Raw genomic sequence first — 20,852 nt, 5'->3', positions numbered from 1 at the left:
ACTAAATAAGACGCTACTTCACTTGAGAATTTTAAGACTAACATGAAACGAAAATTTGTACCACCCTCTGAGCTATGTAACTAAAGGCGTGTTCGTATTCTTGTTCTACTGCGTGGGTCAAAGGGATCGATGGCCGTTTGAAGGGACGGCATATATCGGGTTCTTCACGCATCGCGCTAGGATGTTCTACAGAGGTGCCTGAAGTTGGCAGAAGCTTTCGCTAAACTTGGGGAAAGATCGGCTCACCTGAGTAAGTAAAGAAAATTAAAAACTACGTTTTTCCTATACTTTGCATGTGCACTAAAAAATATCGCGTGTTACCGTGGCGCTTTTTCTGGTCAAATAAAGTGAAGACTAGGTAAGCCAATTTTATTTTCTTTCCATTTAACAAATGTTTTAATTGTAGTAAACACCAGAATAACCCAGAACGATTTTCTTATGATCTTGGAATAAACGGCAAAACGATAATGTTTTCATAGAAAAAAAAAACTGTTTTTATTATCTTTTGGGCTTCGGAAGTTTCACGTATTTATACTCTCAATTAATGAATGCACCAGCTTTGAGCACCTCCGCAGTAAATCCCAGCGCGATAAGTTAAGAAACAGATTTATACTGAACTTTCAAACCGCCATCGATCCATTGACCCCTCGTTAGAGTATATCTATAACAGTGTTGATATCCTGCATATAAATTACAATTCATTTTGCATTGTGGACTAATACCCGTGCCACACGGGCAACTCGAATGCCATTTACAACGAATGACATTTGAACAATCGGCCAATCAGCGCGCGACACTCCGAGCGTGGGGCGTTCCACGCGCGACACCGATTCGTCAATCACACGAATGTCATTCGTTGTAAATGGCATTCGAGTTGCCCGTGTGGCACAAGTATTAGTCTTATACTAAAGTGAATTTATATCATCATGTATAAGAACATTATAACGGGTTTTATTTTTCAGATCCTTGTGTATGACAGACCGCTATTCGTTGAATTTTTTTGTGTTATTACGTTATGGTCACCTAAATACGGCTAGCTGTCTTGTGTATAGGAATGTAGCGTCTAGAATATTTATGCGCATATTTATCCGTTACTTTTTTTCGCCATTTTTTTTTTTGTGTGTGTGTTTGCTACTACGCTGCACTGCCGAGCGATGTACAAGGGTGGTGGGGTCTAGTCGGGTAAGGCTTGTTTGTTTACCTTTGGCACCTCCGTGACTCAAGGTGTCCAAATAAAGATTATTATTATTATTAATATTATTATTATTATTATTATTATTATTATTATTATTATTATTATTATTATTATTATTATTATTATTATTATTATTATTATTATTATAAAGCCGCACACACACTGATCATACATCATACTTACGGTTTGGAGTTTTCGATTTAAACCGATAAAAACTGATGAAAGTACGCCGAATCCATTTTCGGAAATTTGGTTTTAAACGAAAGGGGTCAGTTTTTAGGTTCGGCGTTCTCGGTTCAAACCAATAAAAACCGATAAAAACCAATAAAAGTCAGCCAGATCAATTCTCTAAAATTGTGTTTTAACCGAAAATGGTCAGTTTTAGGGTCGCGTCGAAATGGGCGGGAAAAGGGGTTCGACATTGTGTGACCTCTTCTGGTTGCCCTCTTCCAAGGTTCAACGTGCAGCCAAAGAGGTCTTGGCTTGTCCTTCGCGGGACATCTGTGTCCTTGCTGTGATCAAGCTCAGTGTGTCAAATTCCTAATCCTAAAAAACAAAGTGGGCCAGTTTAAGGTTTTTAGCGTCATGCAAGATCTGCAGCCAGAGTTTAGTGAGTGCGCGAAATATGCTGTGCTTCAAAACGTCGCACCATGTCTCTTTTCGTAGTCACATTTGGTTGATTAGACGATTTCGGATCAGGCAGAGCTTCATCTCCTCAGCCTGCCAGTGTCCAGTGTTAACGTTGAAAGGGCATTCTCGAAGCCCAGGGTCATTAACAGGAAAGAATGAGCGTGGATCAACGAGGAGAACCTGGGAAAGTACATGTGTGTTTACAATAATAATATCACGTAATCCTTATCTACAGAAGGTGAAGTTCCATGTTTTTTTGGGCACAAACTTGTTTGTACTTCTGCGTCCTTTTCGTTTTTTTTTTTTTCGTTTTTTTTTTTTTTTTACAGTTGCACACATTTGCCCAATAAAATGCCGATTTTTTTTTTCAATGCATTTGTGCCGTTATTTTTTGAGGGTTCAGAAATATCAGAGTTTCAAGGATCATTTGATCCGGTATCCGACGGTGTTTTTTTCATATTCAACGAAAACTACCGGTGAACTTTAGCGGGCATAAATATACACCGAAAGAAACCGAAAATTGAATATTAAGATAAACACCGAAAAAAGTACGTCGAATTTTGAAAAAATAAAAATCGAAAACGCGGAACCCTAATCATACTAAAGACACTGTGCTTGCTGCAGACATTATTAGAGAAATGATCTTAAGACAGGCCTCAATCATAATCGAAGTATGTTTGCTTCAAACATACGTGTGCGTCAAATATATCTGCCGACAGGTTTTTTTTAATGATTAACGTAATAGAAATATCACACAAGAAAATAAAAACACGCCTTGCGTGTTGTTTTTGATTGCTGTCAACATGACGCGCGAGGAAGTGGTCTCCGTAAGTGGTCGGGTTTCTCGGGCGTTCGGCGGGAGCGGGCAGCGATGATACGGGCCTGTCAAAACAAGCAGCTGTCCGTGAGCGAGATGCGGATGGAAGGATACGTAAGCCATTGTTGGGCGACTGGTCCAGGGATGAGCGCGTCACCGGGGCACTGTCCTCGCATGCTGACTTCTCTGCCGCTCGGTCGGCGCGACCCTGCGTTCCTGCCTTGCCACGTGCAGCGTCTCCCATCAATACGTTTCGCTCGCAAAAGAGACCGAACGACGTAGAACGAACGCGATTTGAAATCACGTGACTGGCGCAAGTCCGCTCATTAATTCCCGCTGTGGCCATCTTGTATGGCTTTGAGGCGGATTTTAACTTGTCAAAAAGAAGACAATACTAGTTTGGCGGATATATTACCCGTGTCCTGGGGGATTCTAGGGCAAGCTATTGTAGCTACTGGTTAACTAAATAATTACGTAAATAACTAGAGTTTCTCAGTTTTTTTCTTACCTAATATTAACGTTACGGATGTGAGATGTTCTCATGGCAAGCTTAATGTCATAATAAGAAAAAGTGAAGTAGAACGTTTTCAAATATTGTGCTTAAACAGTTTTTTTAAATAAGCTTTGTAGTACGAATTATTTATTATTCCTAAATCATATTTTAAAATAGCATTTTCATAAAAGCTTTCGTAAACGTTTTTTTTTATTATAAAACTGAGTTTGTGATTTAAAAAATTCACCCAACTAATTTTTGTGTTAGAGGGGAAAAAAACAAAACAGTGGCAATATTTACCAACCGAATTCGAGCGCGCTGGTATGTTATAGGGATAAAAGGAAAGCGACATATAAAACGAAGTTCTACATATGTCGCTTTCCTTTAATCCTAATATCTACTAATTAACTATCTAAAGTAATAATTAGTTTATGACTACAATAGCCCTCCCTACAATCTCCCAAAACGGGAAAAAAATGTTAAAGGCCGACGACCCAGTTCGCGCTTTCCACTTTTCCCTCGCTTCCTCCTCTCCCCCTTCCACCCTATCCGCCGTTGCCTGTTTCCTCCTCTCCCATGGCGAGAAGGATCTTCTGCCTTGCAGAATCTCGAGTCTGGTCGTCGGCCTTTATGAAGGATACTTTGCTATTATCTTTTCTTCGTAAACCAAACACCGTTCTGCAGCCATTCAAGATATTTGCCGTGGTCATCTTGAATTCTTACCTTAGCGTTGGCGACTAGACTCAGTTCAGTTTCCCGTACATTTCGTAATAAAAACATGTACTGGATCCTCTTCGCGGGGGCGAATTGACCCGCCAGTGTGAATGCAGCATTAGAATGCCTCACACTTCTTTTTTAGGGTGGTGCCACTCTTCGTGCCAATATCGGACCGAACTAAAAGAGGAGGCAAATTTAGAACTGAAAATGATCGTTGAATGAGGCAAGCCTCTGCCTGTAACTAAACCAAAAGGGCCACACTACATCCTGCGTCAAAGACGAAGGGGCGACCAACAAGAAGCAGCGCGTCATACAAAACACCACCTAGAATAATAATTGTTCGATGCGAATGTCACAACGGATGATCATGTTTATTCTACAGTCGGTTTCAACTCAAGAACCGCCGTAAAAGGTAGTCCGGCTTCTCGCGGAGATATTACTGATTTTTCTCATTAAACAAAGAATTAGGATATATGTAGATGCATGTTAAATAAGACGTGTTATTTTATAAAGGCGTACGCGTTTCGAACGCCAAACGAATCGCTTCTTCCTCCGACAACCAAATCTTGTTAGAACTACTTGGTGCGGCGTATGAACAATGCGTAGAACCTATATTTTCTTTTTTCTTCTGGGCGTGAAAACAAGTATAGCACGGAACGGCTGCCCAGAGGGCGCGCCGGAGCAATACTAGTTGCACCTCGCTTATGCATGCGCAAAACCGCCCTCCATAGAAGTACGGGTCCGGTTGCAATGGTGACGTACACGTTACAATTCTACTGCGGCCGCGTTGCAATATTATAGGCAACCTGCAATGCTGTTTGGTTCGCGCTATCTAGCAACTGAGTTATTACTGTGGTGGCGCCGCTTAGCCTAGTGTCTGAAGCAGGAAATACCGGGTAAGCCTGGAAGCCGTGATCGCATTCCATGCCAGTACGGCGGAAATTACGGCCCTGGTGAGCCAATCGGAACGTAGCTATGTAACACCGGAGTGCGCTTTTACTGCGAAGAAATATCAAGCTTTTGGCTGCGTCATGCTTCAAGATGTGTGCAAAGCCGTCGGCACGCAATGTGGTGCTTATCCTTCAGCCTTTGCCAAGTTACACCGAGACAGGGTATAACGGTGGCCTCTCACTCTGCTGGTGCCGCCTGGCTATTGCCGGCCGGCCATTGTGGCGTTTTGTCTGTTGAAAAACGGTAATATTTTTTTTAGGGAGGCGAACCTCCGCAAAGGAAGGTTGACTGTGTGCCTGGTTTTCGGGCGCTTTTGGTCAAATGGTCAAAACATCCATCGGGTCAAATGACACTAGAGTCAGAACATCCATGTTATCAAAACATCCATCGAGTCAAAACATCCAAAGAGTCAAAAAATCCATAGAGTCAAAACATTCATAGAGTTACCATCCGAGTCAGAGCATCTATCCGAGTCAGAACATCCATCCGAGTAACAACATACATCCGAGTCACAACATCCATTGAGTCAAAATGTCCATCGAGTTGAAACATCTGTCATCGAACGAGATTTCTCCAGATTAATAATGAATGTATTTCCCACTGGCCATGATGTCATGATAAATTCTCTGGCACAGTCAATGCGATATGGCTCGAAAATGAACTATTTGCTCGATGGATCTAAGAGAGCCATCAAGAGCCGCGAATTCAGTTTCTACAACTCGCGAACGTTAGTATTCGCTAAAATGTCCTCCACCCAATTCGTGAAAAACTCGCTGCTAAAAGTCGGCGTTGTAAAGTCTTGTTGCGAGGCGCACAATGCCATGTTAATAGAAGTTCGTTACGTCATGAAAAAAGTAGTACTTAGTGAAAGTAGAAAAATCGTTTTATCGCTCCTTTCAGGGTGAACAGAGTATACAAAATTCCAATGCTTTCAAGTCCTCAGCCCAGCGCGCGATCTCCTCAGCCCAGCAAGCGCAGGTTCGTCGCTTCGGAAAGCTAGCAAATCACGTGCCATACGCAGCAACACTGAACATGAAACCGGCCAGAAGCCCTGTTTTGGAAAGATATACTTCGTCTCACCTTAGTATGGACTATTGTTAGCCACGCGTGCGAAGAGCGCGGGCTAGTCGCTTTGAATGAAGCCGCGGTGGCTGCACGAGCGCTCGTGCAGCAAGTGCTCTAGTCAAGGCAGTAAAGGCTGGCCACTCGCGCTAGCACAGCCTTCGCGGTTAGTCCATGCTAGGGTGAGACGAAGTATATAAATTTCGTCTCACCTTATACTTTGTCTCACCTTAGCATGGACTAACTGCGAAGGCTTAAGCGCGAGCGGTTAGCCTTCACTGCAGCACTTGCTGCACGAGCGCTCGTCCAGCCGCCAAGGCTTCATCCAAAGGAACTAGCTCGCGCTTTTAGCATGCGCGGCTAACAATAGTCCATGCTAAGGTGAGACGAAGTATAGCATAGAATAACTGCGAAAGTTGTGCAAGCGCGACCGGCAAGCCTTGAGTGCCTTAACTGGAGCCATAGCCTCCTATATACTGGCAAAGCCTGGCAGATCGCCACGAGAAGCGACCGCCGAAATGGACAAAGTGGAACGGCAGACAACAGATGAGAGGATAGCCACGTAACTGGCGTCCCGCTGCGGCGAAACGCCGAAACACACTTCTCCCGACCGAACAAGTGTGTTTCGGGTCCTCATCGCTGGGAAAGCTGTGTGCTGACGTCCAGGTTCCCCGAGAAATGGCTTTTTGATGCCCTGTGCTACCAGATCTTCGCGCACCAAATCTGCGATCGGGCACACTATGGGTTCGTCGTCGAACTGCCAGGCTTTGTGAGTATAGAGGAGGCTATGCTGGAGCACTCGCCGCACGAGCTTCCGTGCAGCCACCGAAGCCTCATCCCAAGCAATTAGCTCGCCTTTTTAGCGTACGCTGCTAACAAGAGTTCAGGCTAAGGTGAGGTGAAGTATAGGGAGTATTCACTGGCGGCCATAGCCGTGTGCGCGACTGCTGAGTGCGTGCTCATGGCGAGCTTGCACAGTTCTTTGGCAACGTGCATTACACACAATCAAGATTGCCGGTCTCAGCAACCTATTAATGTGAGTTCGTTTTGGGCATGCGCTCTAGACAGCACCCACAAATGTGGCGCCCAGTGAATACTCCTTGTAGCATAGTTTCCGACATCTCTTTCGCACGAGAGTGAGGGCTTATGAAACACAACACGAAGCCACGTGCTCTCACAGAAGTCCAAGGCCGCAGCCCTGTGGAAGTTGCGCCAGTCTTGACAGCGTATCATATACAATAGTTGAAGCGGAATATGGGCGCATTAAAGCCACGGCCGCCGCGTCAGTCACTGCGGCTCGTGATCGCCCACACTCTAAGAAAGAAGAGAGCGCCCCTTAGTCCCTTAGGGGACTAATGCACCATTAGTTCTCTCAAAGTTGGAACTCCATGATTAACCTGTGCGACCGTGGACTTCGATCCCTGGCACTAAATGTTGCGCCCTTGCATTTAAACCCCTGAGACTAAAAGTGAATCCTTTACATTTGGTCCCGAGCCACTAAATATTGAACCCTTGCTGTTAGTCATTTTCGACTCAAAGTTTCGCCCCAGAAATTTCACAGAGCTGAAGATACAAGCCTCGCGCAAGTCTGCTGGTTGCCCAGTATGCTGCAATCGCAGACACCAAATTGTGAAGTTCAAGTTAAACGTAGCTTTATTGCCTCGTAGATACACATCACATTCAAGGATTAATGAAGTCGAGGTTTCTGAGCGGTAGAACCCACGATAAGACCGAATTCCGAAAAGTGAAGTTGCGTCGAGAATGACTTGGACACTGACGTCTGTCCAGAGCGGTCGTGATCCAAACATTGTTTATTGGGGCACCGGCAGCTTCTTGCCTGTTCGCGTGGGATTTTAAATATTAGTAGCAGTGGCAGGCGTGAAATACCCGATCACTCGACAGACTCATGAGCCATAGCACACCCATAATAAAATAACAAGTAGGCTGCATAAGTGTTGCAACGGTTCACATATAACATGCGATCTATTGACTACAGGCCAGCGCAATATTAGATTTTTAGTAGACCGTTCGCTTCAAATTACAGACCCAGCGTGCACGCGCTCAGTCAATGCAGCAAGGTGACGACACGAGCTCCCGCTAGCAACGCAGAAGTCGAGAGTACGGTCGAATAAAAGTCTCTGTTATGGTCAAGCGGCCCCTACAAGGGTCTGCAACACGACGAATAAGCCATCGGCAGAATTGGCATTTCGCTCGCTTTTGTAAGGTAAACACATACGATTGAATATTACTATCAGGTCTCCGTGTTATATAACAAAATCAGGATTCAGAATGCCAAGAAGAATAGAGCAGGGCACACTGTGCAAGCTCGAGCACGCGCTCAAGCTGAAAACACTTTCTGAAGCAACAGTTAACGAGTATACCATAAACAGAAGTGCTTTGACATACCTTTCTCAAGTTCCTTTGACTTGTGACTTCAGAAGAGACCAAGTGCAGTGCTGCAGCACCGCAAATTCAAATCGGATTTCACAATGATTGTAGACGACGCAGGGAGAAGAAACAGGGCGACCAGCTTCTGAGGAATGCTGTATTTAAACTTGCTAAAACAGGTTCTCTTCAAACAAACGAAGACCCCCCGCCCCCCCCCCCCCCCCCCAACCCCTCCCCCTCTCATTTTCCCGACACAACTTATCCACCATGGATAAAGTATTCGATCGTCGTGAATGCTGATTTGCGTTCTACATCTCACGTTGTGAAAACGGCGACCAAAAGACAAGCATTCAGTTGGGATTCCTACCGGCGTCAACAGCAAGAAGGCACTAATTGAGCTCCTAAAGAGTGTAGCGACACTCACGGCATGCTCACGTCGAACACACGATGACGACGAGGTGAAGATGCCTCTGCACCGCGCGAGATTAAAAGATCAGTTTGAATCCAAACGTTCCTTTCGTCCCAGCTCCAACAAATTTCGTGACCCGGAATTAAACTCGCTCCTCCAAGGTCTGCTGCTTCATGGCTCATTCCGGCGCGTCCAACGCTCCTGACGGCGACCCCCTCCAGACAACCTTGGCAGCGGTCCAGAATTTTCGGCTGCCACCATTTTGGCCGAAAAATCCGACCATGTGGCTGATGCAAGTCGAGGCCCAGTTCCGTCTCCGGCACATCACCAGTAGGAGACGCGATACCTGCACACCGTGTCCTCCTTACCAGCTGACGTCGCCGAGGAGCTAGCCGACATTCTCGCCGCTCCGGATCTGGTCAACCCCTTCGACCAACTGAAGGCCGCCATCCTTGACCGCAAGACCGAGTCGGAGCGCAGCAGACTTCAACAACTCCTCAACACCGAGGAGCTCGGTGACAGACGCCCATCCCAGCTTCTCCATCGCATGCGTCAGCTGCTGGGAGCCCAGAACCCGGACCCCAACAACCACCTCCTGCGTGAGTTGTTTTTGCAACGACTTCCATCGACCATGCTCCCGGTTCTAGCGGCTGCGGAAGACATGTCCCTAGACAGGCTCGCTGAGCTTGCCCATTGTGTCGCCGACTACTCGCGAACGTCTGGCATCAGGGCTGTCACTAACCGAGCACCCATAACAACTTCAGAAGATTCCAGTCTTTCTCGTCTTGAGGACCATGTCGAGACCATGAGTCGTCAGCTTGCCACCCTTGCACCCTTGTCACGACGTCGTCGACAACGCTCACATGCCCGCCGAAGCCTGCGCTCCCACTCAACCTCAGTAGAGCGCTCCACTTTCTCCAACAGCAGTCAAGTTGACTCGGGCTCGGGCATGTGTAGGTACCACCGTACCTTCGGCAACGATGCCCTCAAGTGCAGCCAACCCTACTCTTCGGTGGGAAACTACGAAGACCGGCACTGACGGCGGCAAGGGATACCAGTCGACAGGAAAGCCGCCTCTTTTATGTAGTTGACAAGGTGGCTGGCCATCGCTTGCTGGTCGACACGGGAGCCGAGGTCAGCGTTCAACCGGCCTCTCTTTTAGACCGACAACGCAAACAGAAGACCTCTCCGCTCCAGGCCATCAACAACTCGCCCATCGCAACCTGTGGTCAGCGGTCTCTCACGATAAACCTTGGACTGCGCCGCACGTTCCGATGGCTCTTCATCGTTGCGGACATTAGGCAGGCCATCCTGGGAGCGGACTTCCTCAGTTTCTACAAGCTGGCCGTCGACACCTATTCACGACGCCCCATCGATCAGATGACACGTCTCTCCACGACCACGGCAACAGGACTTCGAGCATTTTCACCATCCTCGGCCCATAAGAAAATTCTCGCGAATTTTACGAAGACCACGAGGCCACACACCAGGGAGTCGCCGGTGAAGCATACCATCACTCACCACATTGTCACCTCTGACCCCCCTGCTTTCGCTCGCCCTCGACGCCTGTCTGGAGAACGCCTGGCCATTGCTCGTCGTGAGTTTGAGCATATGATCGAACTTGGCATTGTTCGTCCATCATCGAGCAACTGGGTCTCCCCACTGCACATGGTACCCAAGAGAGACCCAGGGCGACTGGAGACCATGTGGCGACTACCGCGCCCTCAATGCCAACACCCAGCCTGACCGCTACCCACTTCCCCACATACAGGACTTCACAACAAATCTGGCTGGTTGCCAGATATTCTCCAAGATCGACTTGGTGAAGGCATACCACCAGATTCCGGTTGAGCCTGCCGACATACCAAAGACCGCCATCACCACACCATTTGGCCTCTTTGAGTATGTGAAGATGCCGTTCGGTTTACGGAATGCCGCACAGACATTTCAACGTACCATCAACGAGGTTACTCGAGGTCTAGACTTCGTCTTCGCTTACCTCGACGATATTTTGGTCGCCAGCACGTCACAGTCCGAGCACGAAGAACATCTGCGCGCTCTTTTCATTGGCTCGATGACTACGGGTTAGTCATCAACACAAACAAATGCACCTTCGGCGTGCTGACCATCGAATTCCTGGGGCATCTAGTGACACCGAAAGGAATCAAGCCCTTAGATGCAAAAGTTACGGCCATTCGAGACTTTCCGGAGCCAACATCTCTAAAAAAACTGCGTGAATTCCTAGGCCTCCTTTATTTCCATCGTAGCTTCCTACCCAGTTGCGCTCAAATGATCAAGCCGTTGACCGACCTGCTCGCCACCAAGAAAGAGCCCTCTGCGCCGCTTGAGTGGAACGAAGATGCAGCCTCTGCTTTCTCTTCAGCGAAAAAGGCGCTCGCTGACGCTGCAATGCTTATTCACCCCGTTCCAGACGCAGAACTACGACTCGTCACCGACGCGTCATGCATAGCTGTCGGTGCGGTCCTTCAACAGAACGTCAATGGCTGGCAGCCTCTCGGATTTTTCTCGCGTAAACTGAAGAACCCAGAACAAAAGTATAGCACTATTGCACGCGAACTTCTGGCAGTGTACTTGTCAATCAAGCACTTTCGCCACTTCCTCGATTAGCCGGAACTTCCACGTTCTTACAGACCGCAAGCCCTTGACGTTCGCATTCCAACGCAACCACAGCGACCACACAGCGCGTGAGATTCGGCACCTGTGCTTCATATCAGAGTTCACCGTTGATCTCCGCCATGTCAGCGGCCATGAAAACACTGCTGCTGACGCACTCTCACGCGGCGGCGCTCTTTCTTCGGCCCATCCAATAGACTGGAAAGAGCTGGCAACCGCTCAAGGAAACGATCCTGAGCTCCAGTGCTTGCGCGCCTCTCCCGGATCGCTGAAGCAGCTGAAGTTTGCAGACGTTCCCCTCCCCTTTTCTCCGGTAATGGTAACCTGCGAAACATCAACTGGTGTGTCCCGCCCATTCATACCACCAGCGTTTCGTCTCGTTCTTTTTCACCATCTACACAACAAGAGCCACCCCGGAATCCGCGCTTCACAGAAACGTACAACTGCTCGCTTCTTCTGGACGAATATGAACGCGGAAGTACGTCGCTGGGCACGAACGTGCCGTTCAATGCCAACGCTTCAAACTCACACGACACACAATCACGCTTCTCTCACCCTTTCTTCCACCGGACTACAGGTTTGCCCACATCCACATCGACATAGTGGGACCCTTTCCATAATCACAGGGAGCCCGCTATTTGCTGACATGCGTGGACAGATTCTCAAGATCGCCCGAGGCATTCCCTGTCCCTGATATCACAGCGAAAACAGTCGCTGCAGCCTTCGTCGACGGCTGGGTGTCCCGTTTCGGCTGCCCTGCTTTGGTCACTACTGACAGGGGACGGCAATTTCAGTCCGCTCTGTTTGCCGCCTTCACCACCGTCCTGGGCATCAAACACATCCACACCACCTCTTATCATCCGTCCGCTAACGGCATGGTGGAACGGCTGCCCCGCCAGTTAAAGACAGCTCTTGCCACATACGAGCCGCGAGAACGTTGGGCCGACCACCTTCCTCTCGTTCTGCTGGGCCTTCGCTCGGCGCTTAAGGCAGATCTTGGCTGTTCTGCAGTCGAGTTTGTCTACGGCACGCCACTGCGCCTACCCGGCGAGTTCTTCTCTCCACCCTCATATGAGCCAAGAGAAGGCCCCAGTCGCTACGTCAACGACCTTCGACAAACCTTCCGTCTCCTCCGTCCCGTTTTACCAGCTCCACGGAGCCATCGACGCGTCTTCGTTAGCCAAGACCTCGAGACGTGCTCGCACGTTTTCTTGCGACGCGATCAGGTCCGTCGACCTCTGGTACCGGCCTACGACGGACCGTTCCGATTGCTTGATCGAAAAGCAAAGACATTGACACTCGACATCAACGGTCTTCGTTACGTGGCCACAGCCGACCGCGTCAAGCCGGCATATCTAGCAAGCCTCTCTACCTCAGCTGCTGCTAATACCCCTGCCGCCCCGTCTCCACCTTCGCTGCGCACAACCAGCCCAAAGCACATCACATGGGCCCTCCCGGGGCCTCCGGCTCTACAGGGTGGAGCCTTGTAGCGACACTCACGGCATACTCATGTCGCACACACGATGACGACGAGGTGAAGATGCCTCTGCAGCGCGCGAGATTAAAAATTCAGTTCGAATCCAAACGCTGTCCGAGCTGGTTCCTTTCGTCCCAGGTCCAACAAGAGCATTGAAAAGTGGGACGACAGCGTAAGCTTCCGGGAGGCAGTAAAGGACATACTCGAGAACATTCATCTGTTACTTGGCCAGTTGTCCACGACACCAGAGGAACACAAATCTCATGCCATTCAGTTCCTCAGCGAGCAGTTGGCGCTACTATTGAAGAAGGAGTAGATGTGTTACTCGGTCGACTTCATAATTTTCTGCTGCATTTTTTTATATCTCCTGGCGTTTACAATAAGGTTCGCAGCAGTGCAAACACTTTTCTCCCACACCCGATGATCATCCGCTTAATTTTCTAATCGTACGGAATAAACCCTCAACACGAGCATGGAAGTTCTACATTCCTGAGCTATATGAGGAAGAGGATCTTTGCCCTTGATGATCTCCACTTATGGTGGATGAGGTTCACATCAAGCCTTTTTTTTACTATAAACGCGGCAACATCACTGGCGTGGCACTCAACTCCACACAACTAGCCAACAGTGCGTTTGTCCTTATGGTTCAAAGCTTATAACGTCCATGTTCAAGGAAGTTGGCCACAACGTGCCTGTACACCGAGCATTTGCGAAGTTTCTGTACACTATGGTTAAGGATGGCTAGTTGGGATAGTTGGTTTTGCATCATGGTGTAATACGCCAAAACAACAGGGACAAAAAACGAAGGGAGAACTAGACAGGACGCGGCGTAACTTTCAACTGAATTGTTTATTTGTATGACAGAATTTAAAAAAAAATATAAAATATAAAAGCAGGCACACTTGGCAGAACACCAAAGATATGGTCTAAATCACACACCCCTCAAATGCCAGCGTCATTGGTTCTTCAAATAGTAGAATTCTTTATCAGTCAAGGACAAAGAGGGAGCGCTTATACAAGTATTGTCGTGGTGAAACCTAATCAGGAAGGCTTCGTGAATTTCTCTTGCCGCTTTTGTTTTGTAATGGCCCATGACAAAGGTGTCACCAAAGATGGGGCTGCACTTTTCAGAGTTGGGCCCGCAATCGCAACGGTCACAGTGGACCGCTAAGTGGCCAGACGGGGACTGCCTGATGGCCAACGCATGCTCTCTGACCCTATCATTAATGCACCTCCCCGTCTGGCCAACGTACACCTTACCACATGACAAGGGGATTTTGTACGTGACACTAGTGGCACATTCGCGGAACTTAGTGACATGTCGTTTTTTGCACGACTCTTGTGACACATCCGATTCCTCTCCTAATCTGCTTATACTTTTACACATTGAAGATAGTTTATTCGATGCTGAAAAAACGACTGGTATGTCAAAGCGATGGGCCACCTTCTTCAGATTGTGGACATCTTGTGAATGAAAGGCAAGACAACAGGCCTACCTACCCTCTTGGGAGCCCTTTCGCACACTGCGCTGTTGTCTTTTTTCATCTTTTTTGCTAAGGTCTTTGAAACATCTCGAAGAACATGACGGGGGTACCCGGCCTCTTCAAGTCTGCTCAGTTGAGAATTAAAACTGTTTTTCATCCGGTGGGGGCACGATTTCTTTAGCGCGGCCCTTAGGCAAGATAAAGCAATGCCCCTCTTCACTAACTTGGAGTGCGCCGAGCTGAATGGCAACATTCCTTTCTTGGAACGGGGCTCATACGCCCAGCAGGTATGCTCCGCACCGAAATATAACCCAAGATCCAAAAACTGCAGCCGACCACAGACCGATGTCTTGTGGGTGAATTTTATGTCGAAAGTGCAGCTTGCGAACAGTTTTAAAAAACCGGCGATCGCTTGATCATCCGCAATTACAGGTTGTTGAGAGACGTGATTTGTGAGATTGATTGATTGGTGTTTCATGACGCAAGGGCTGCTAAGGCCAAAATGCGCCAAGAGTGTAAATTATTTTATAAGTAAGGGTTTTGAAGAAAAAAGAGCTACAGTAGCTCATGGAATAAAACTATGCATATGAGGTTGTATAAGTGTATACTGACATAGTTTTTGCGGGCTCTAACCAAAGTTTTATTTAAAAACACATAAACCCGACCCAAGTAAGCCTCCAATTCCCGCTATGGCGGCCGCCATTGAAGACGGCATTCGTAAACTGGACCCATCTCTGCAAGAAGAGGTTCGGCTCAAGGCTATCGGGGCTATCGCACGGGTGCGCCGTCGCCAGAATAACATTTCGTCCGCCGAACACCGCGCCCTTCGTAGCCTGAAGGAAGACGACGCCATCGTGGTTCTGCCCGCAGACAAAGGCAACGCAATGGTGGTCCTGGACAAGAGCTCCTACAACCGCAAGGTGATGGATATGCTCTCCACTTCGGTGTACGCGCCCCTACAAAAAGACCCCCCCGGCAAGATCCAGAATACCCTAAACAGGGCCCTGTCTATCATTTTCAAAGAGCACCCGGATTCACGCAGCCTTTATCTTAGGTTAATCTGTCGCAACGGGTCCGCTCCCGCTTTGTACGGTCTACCAAAAATCCACAAGCCCGAGGTCCCCCTCCGCCCCATTGTGGACTTCACTACTTCCCCGCTACGTGCAGTTTCGGCGTACCTGCACCAGCTCATCTCCCCCCTAACTGGCACCACGGACACATACTTGCGAGATTCGAGTCACTTTATCGATCTCGTCAAAGGACTAAAGGTGAACGCCGACGAATCTCTGGTTTCCTTTGACGTCGTGTCACTCTACACGAGTGTGCCGGTGCCCCTGGCACTTTCTGTGGCCGGGTTAGCAGAACGAACCTGTCTGTCCGTGGACGAAATCTGCCGCCTTCTGGAGCTGTGTCTCTCGAGCACATACTTCTCGTTCAATGGACGCTTCTACAAGCAAACGAGTGGAACTGCCATGGGAACTGCGATCTCCGTTACCATGGCCAACCTCACGATGGAGTACATCGAACAAAAAGCTCTTTCTTGCTTTAATCCAAAGCCCAAGACCTTCCCCCGGTATGTGGATGATTGTTTCTGCATCGTCGAAGCCAGTGAGGTTGAGCGCCTGTGCCACTTTTTGAACTCCGTTGAACCGTCGATTCAGTTCACGGTGGAGCGGGAGACGGACGGCGTGCTCCCGTTTCTGGATGTGAGCGTCAGGAGAGCTTCTGACGCGCTCAACTTCGCCGTATACCGAAAACCTACGCACACTGGTAGATACCTGGACTTCGAGTCGTATCACCCCACATCGCACAAGGCCTCAGTGGTCAGCGCCCTTTTCCGACGGGCGCTGTCCGTGTGCCTTAGCAAGGCCAAACGCCCGGGCAACCTTTCACACCGCGCCCCCTCCCCCGCGCCCTCTGGGTTAAGCCTCAGCAAGGCCAACCACCTAAGCAACCTTCCCCACCGCGCCCCCACCTACAGTCACCCGTGACCAAGGGACCGAGCGGGTCCCGAAACGTCGGGTTTATGTGTTTTGAAATAGAACTTTGGTTAGAACCCGCAAAAACTGTCAATTTCTCCCTAACCAGACAGACCTCTGTCGAAAATGTTTACGTTTAAGTGTATACTGTGGGATATCGCTAGCTACCAACAGAGGTACCGATAGAGTAACCAAAGGGTTATCTCAACCGAGGCGACGATTTTAAAGCAGACGTCAAACCTAGTAGCGCGGTTCCCACATCTCCGTGGCAATATAGACGACGTTTAGGACTACATTACCAAGGGTCGGTTCGATAAATTACCTCCGTCGGTGCCAATGATCGTCTACCTTGTCTCAATCTCGTGAATATAGCGGAAGAGAAGAGACTTGTACCAGAGTAAGGGCCGAGTTCAAGAGCATTTATTAAAAAACTCTTCTAAAATAACTACAATCTCCCCATCTAAAATGCCCCGCCCCCCCCCCCTCCCCCCGCGCCGGCATGGTGAGAAAAGGTCCTTCCTTACCTGCCAGACGCGGGGCTCCGGACAGCCAAGATGGAGGAAGCGTCGGAGAAGTCGCCGACACACGTCCTATCTCTTTCGCGGTCACCGGACGAGTCCCCCTTCCGAGAGCGGGAAAAGTAGAGGCGAGAGCCTCCTCGCCTGTTAGCAGTGATTCGCATCCGAGCGGGGGGACGGAACGCGGTCCCCCTGTGAGAGAGTGAGAAGAGGGCCCTCCAAAACAGGGGGGGGGGGGGGGGGGGGTGGACCCTCCGCTTCACGAACAGGTCGGAGCTCACGGCGAAGGAGGCCGAGCGTTCCGACCCGCGGCCGTTATCGCAGCCATCGGGGAATGGAGATCGCAGGAATCCCCACAATACATAATGAAGACGAGTTCGGATTATTAGTTAAACTCATAGTCGGTGTTTAAGACCGATATCATGAAGAAAATCAAACAGACAAGCATGCGGAATCGGCGGCTGATCGCCAAATAAAATGACTAAGTGCAGTGGAGTATGTTCTTCATATATTTGCGAATTTTTTTTAACAATCTTGGTCAGACTTGGTGCACTCAAGTAGGATGTGTGATATTGTTAGATAAATGTTGCAGTGCTCACACTCTGGGGCATTTTCTCCACGCAAGAGATGCCCATGCGTGAGACGGGTATGAACAATCCGTAGCCGGCACAGGACCACCTCATAAAAGCGTTCCCGATGCCGCGGCCTCTCGCACTCACTTGGAAAAGGTTTACAGCATGCAGCTTGTTGTGTTTCAATGTTCCACTCACATTGCCACTTTGTTCGAATGCAACACTTCAAAGGGATGGGCGAGTCTTTTTATGGTGTTTCATGCATGTACGTTTGTGTCTCATTTTCAGAAGTTGCAGCACTACCGGTATTTTTAATTACCGGGAATGCCGACGTGGCTTGAGACCCAGCAGAAAATAATCTAAATCTGCATGTATGAAGCAGCGATAACTTTATTTTGTAATTCTAGAACAAGTGGATTTGTAGCGCGCTTCAGTGATGCAAATGCTCTTAATGAACTCAAAGAATTTGTGTAAACAATTGAGTGGCGAAGCATGTTTTTCATTGCTTAATCTACAGCTAACAACAGACCATAGACCTCTGCTCTTAGTATGGTGGCTGCATTGTGGATTTTCTTGACCTGCTTCACAGATGGCCCTATCATAGCGTAACCAACCACCGATTTCGTTTTAGTCAGATTTGTATAAAGACCTACGTACTGTTCACATTGATTTTTGAGCTGAAATAATTCCCGCTTCATAACTGCATTTGATGTATCTTTTCGGAATGTTTAGTCAGTATAAGATCGCAATTAATGTTATGATAATCAGACGGGGTTATAGGGGTTAAGTCTCGAACTACTGGAGGTCTGGAATCTAATTCTAAAGACCCAGCAGAATTCATATTTCTAATTGCAAAAGGAGGAACAACGGCTGGTTCATTTAAACGTTCTCTGGAACCTGGTGTTTTCAAGTTTATCACGAGTAGGGTTCCGAGGGACAAAGAAAACTCGAATAGAATACATAAACCCCAGCAGAAACTTTCTAGTTTCGAGGAATGGCTCATTTACTTTTGCATATGGACTAAGGACCGCGAGGTGTATTTATGTATATGTATATAAACGCAGTCCCTGGTGTTAAATGGGGTCCAACATCTTTAGGATTGATGCTCGGGCAGAGCCATACACAATGCTCCCATAATCAAAGATGGAGCGAACAGCCGCCAGGTATATGCGTAACAGACATAGTCTATCGGAACCCAATACTACATGTGATAGAACCTTAAGTACATCAATTAATTTGAGACAATTAAGTTTTAAGTTCCTAATATGTGGAAGAAAAGTCAATGTCGAATCAAATACGAGTACCAGAAATTGTGTTCACTTTTGTGGCTATTTGTATTCCATACAATATTAAAGGAGATTTTAGCAGAACTCCCTGCTGGCGAGAAAAACATACACAGGCAGTTTTTTCTTGAGGCAATTTAAATCAATTTGTGTGCGCCCATTTTTGTTAATTGCCAGTTGAACCCGACGTTCACATATTGAAGAATTACAGGACGAGGCAGGAACTTTAATATCATCTACATATATGAAATATTGCACGAAGGAGGTATAGCACGGGCAGTCAAATTCATCTTTAAAATAAAAAAAAATAAAAAAACTCCGAGCACATCTAAGCACGTCTGAAAAGTTGTGAATGCAAAAGCATGATTGTCGTTCCAAAGCTCCCTTAGTTCGTCTGCGGCGTACTGGCGTGGACGGCCACGTCTCGCTTCTACCGAGGTAGCGGCCGACGGCCGAGAGCGCGCTCTCGTGAACTGGACGCGCCGCGCTGAGCTTGGCCGTGCAGCCTCTCTGGAGTTTGCCCGTGCGGGCTCTGCGGCAAGGCTCTCCCTCTTACCGGCGGCCGGGCCGCTGCGTGCTTGCGTCTCCATAGAGAGGACTTCTCTGATGGCGTCCCTTAGAACTAAGGTGCCTGGATCGCGTCTTCGACTGGTGTGTTTAGCGTCCTATCCCGCCCATACATCAAAAGTGGCCCCAATGTGGCAACAAATGACGTCACAGAAGCCGCAGTGTCATGCTGTTGCCTGTCGCGATCCTGGCGGTTGGCCGTAGAAATGCTTGCGAAAAGTATGAGCGAACACGTGTGTCGCTGTCGTCACGGCGTCCCAACTTCCGGCTGCTCTAGCTTCTGTGAACTGCCACAGTAGAGAGCGACCTGCGGCAGAACAGGCGTCTGCCATTATACCACAACTGTTGAGACGCCGCCAGGGTCGCGACCGGCGACAGCATGACACTTCTATGACGTCATCAGGCGGAAATCGAGGGACCACTTTTTTGGCCGCGGTAAACACTCCAGTCGGAGACGCGTTCCAGGCACCATACTTAGAACTACGCCGCGCGAGAGCCAATGGGAGCCTCGTTCCTTGAAACTAGGACGCGCGCCAGTCAATGAGAGCCTATCGCTCAAATTTCTACTACAGACGACAGACTTCGCTCCATTAAGACAGGGATGTTCAAGTGCCGTTTGGCGCATCTTCAAAAGCTGATGATGTGGGTTCATTTATGGGACAGTTAATACTTTCGCGTTAAAAGAGTTGCGCTAAGGACACATTCCTGGGTAAGTTCATTTTCTAAAAAAAAAAAAAGAAAAAATCCTGGAAATGATTATTCCCAGTCTTACACAAAAAGTGAGACTTTGCAAGTAATTTCGAACCGTCACCTACCATTCTACCTCGAACACCAAGACCAAACAAATCCTGTAAAATTCCAGAACACCAGGCCGTTTCATATGCCTTCTCTAAATAAAAAAGACGGAAAAACAAACTTGCCTATTTACAAATTCCTCCAGCACAGTGGTCTCAAATCGATATAGGTAATCGAGCGTGGATCGAAACGAGCGGAAGCCGCAATGATATTTGTCTAGAAGGTTGCTTTTTTCTAGGTAGTGCATAAGTCTTTTTGTTTATCGTTCTTTCCAATGTTTTTGAGAGGCAACTCGTTAGTGCTATCGGTCTGTAACTGGAAGCACATAAAGCTTGCTTGCCTGGCTTAAGCAAAGGAATGACAGGGGCCACCTACCAAGACGACGGGAACTGTTCACCCTCCAACCAAACAGGGTTGAATAAATACAAAATGAGCTCAAGCTTTGAGGGATGTAGGTGGCATAGCATAGCGTAGTGGATTGCATCAGGGCCAGGGTCAGTATGCTTGGGACCAGGGATGAGCAGTATTTCAAGTACAAATATTTGAAATACGTATTTCAAATACTTCGTGTATTTTGCATTTGTATTTAATTACAAATTGGGTAATGTATTTGACGTGTGTATTTAAGTACTAAAACGTGGGTATTTTAAATACAATTGTACTTAAATACAATTTTGTGGGCGAAAATACATCCCTCAAATTTATTGCCACGACTCATTTTGCTCACCCTAAGACGTGTCCAGAGCAAGAAGAAAACTACGTTCTGCATCGAATGGAGTGTCTCTCAACCAAGCACAAGCGTTTAGTGACTTTGTGATTACGGTGCTAGTCCAGGGCAAGAATAGTGACGAAATCGACGTTCACAGGCAGACTGGCTAAAT

The sequence above is a fragment of the Ixodes scapularis genome, unplaced genomic scaffold (genome assembly GCF_016920785.2).
Source record: "Ixodes scapularis isolate PalLabHiFi unplaced genomic scaffold, ASM1692078v2 PGA_scaffold0__279_contigs__length_252992795, whole genome shotgun sequence".
NCBI classification, from domain to species: Eukaryota; Metazoa; Arthropoda; class Arachnida; order Ixodida; family Ixodidae; genus Ixodes; species Ixodes scapularis.
Note: the sequence above shows the minus strand (reverse complement) of the source record.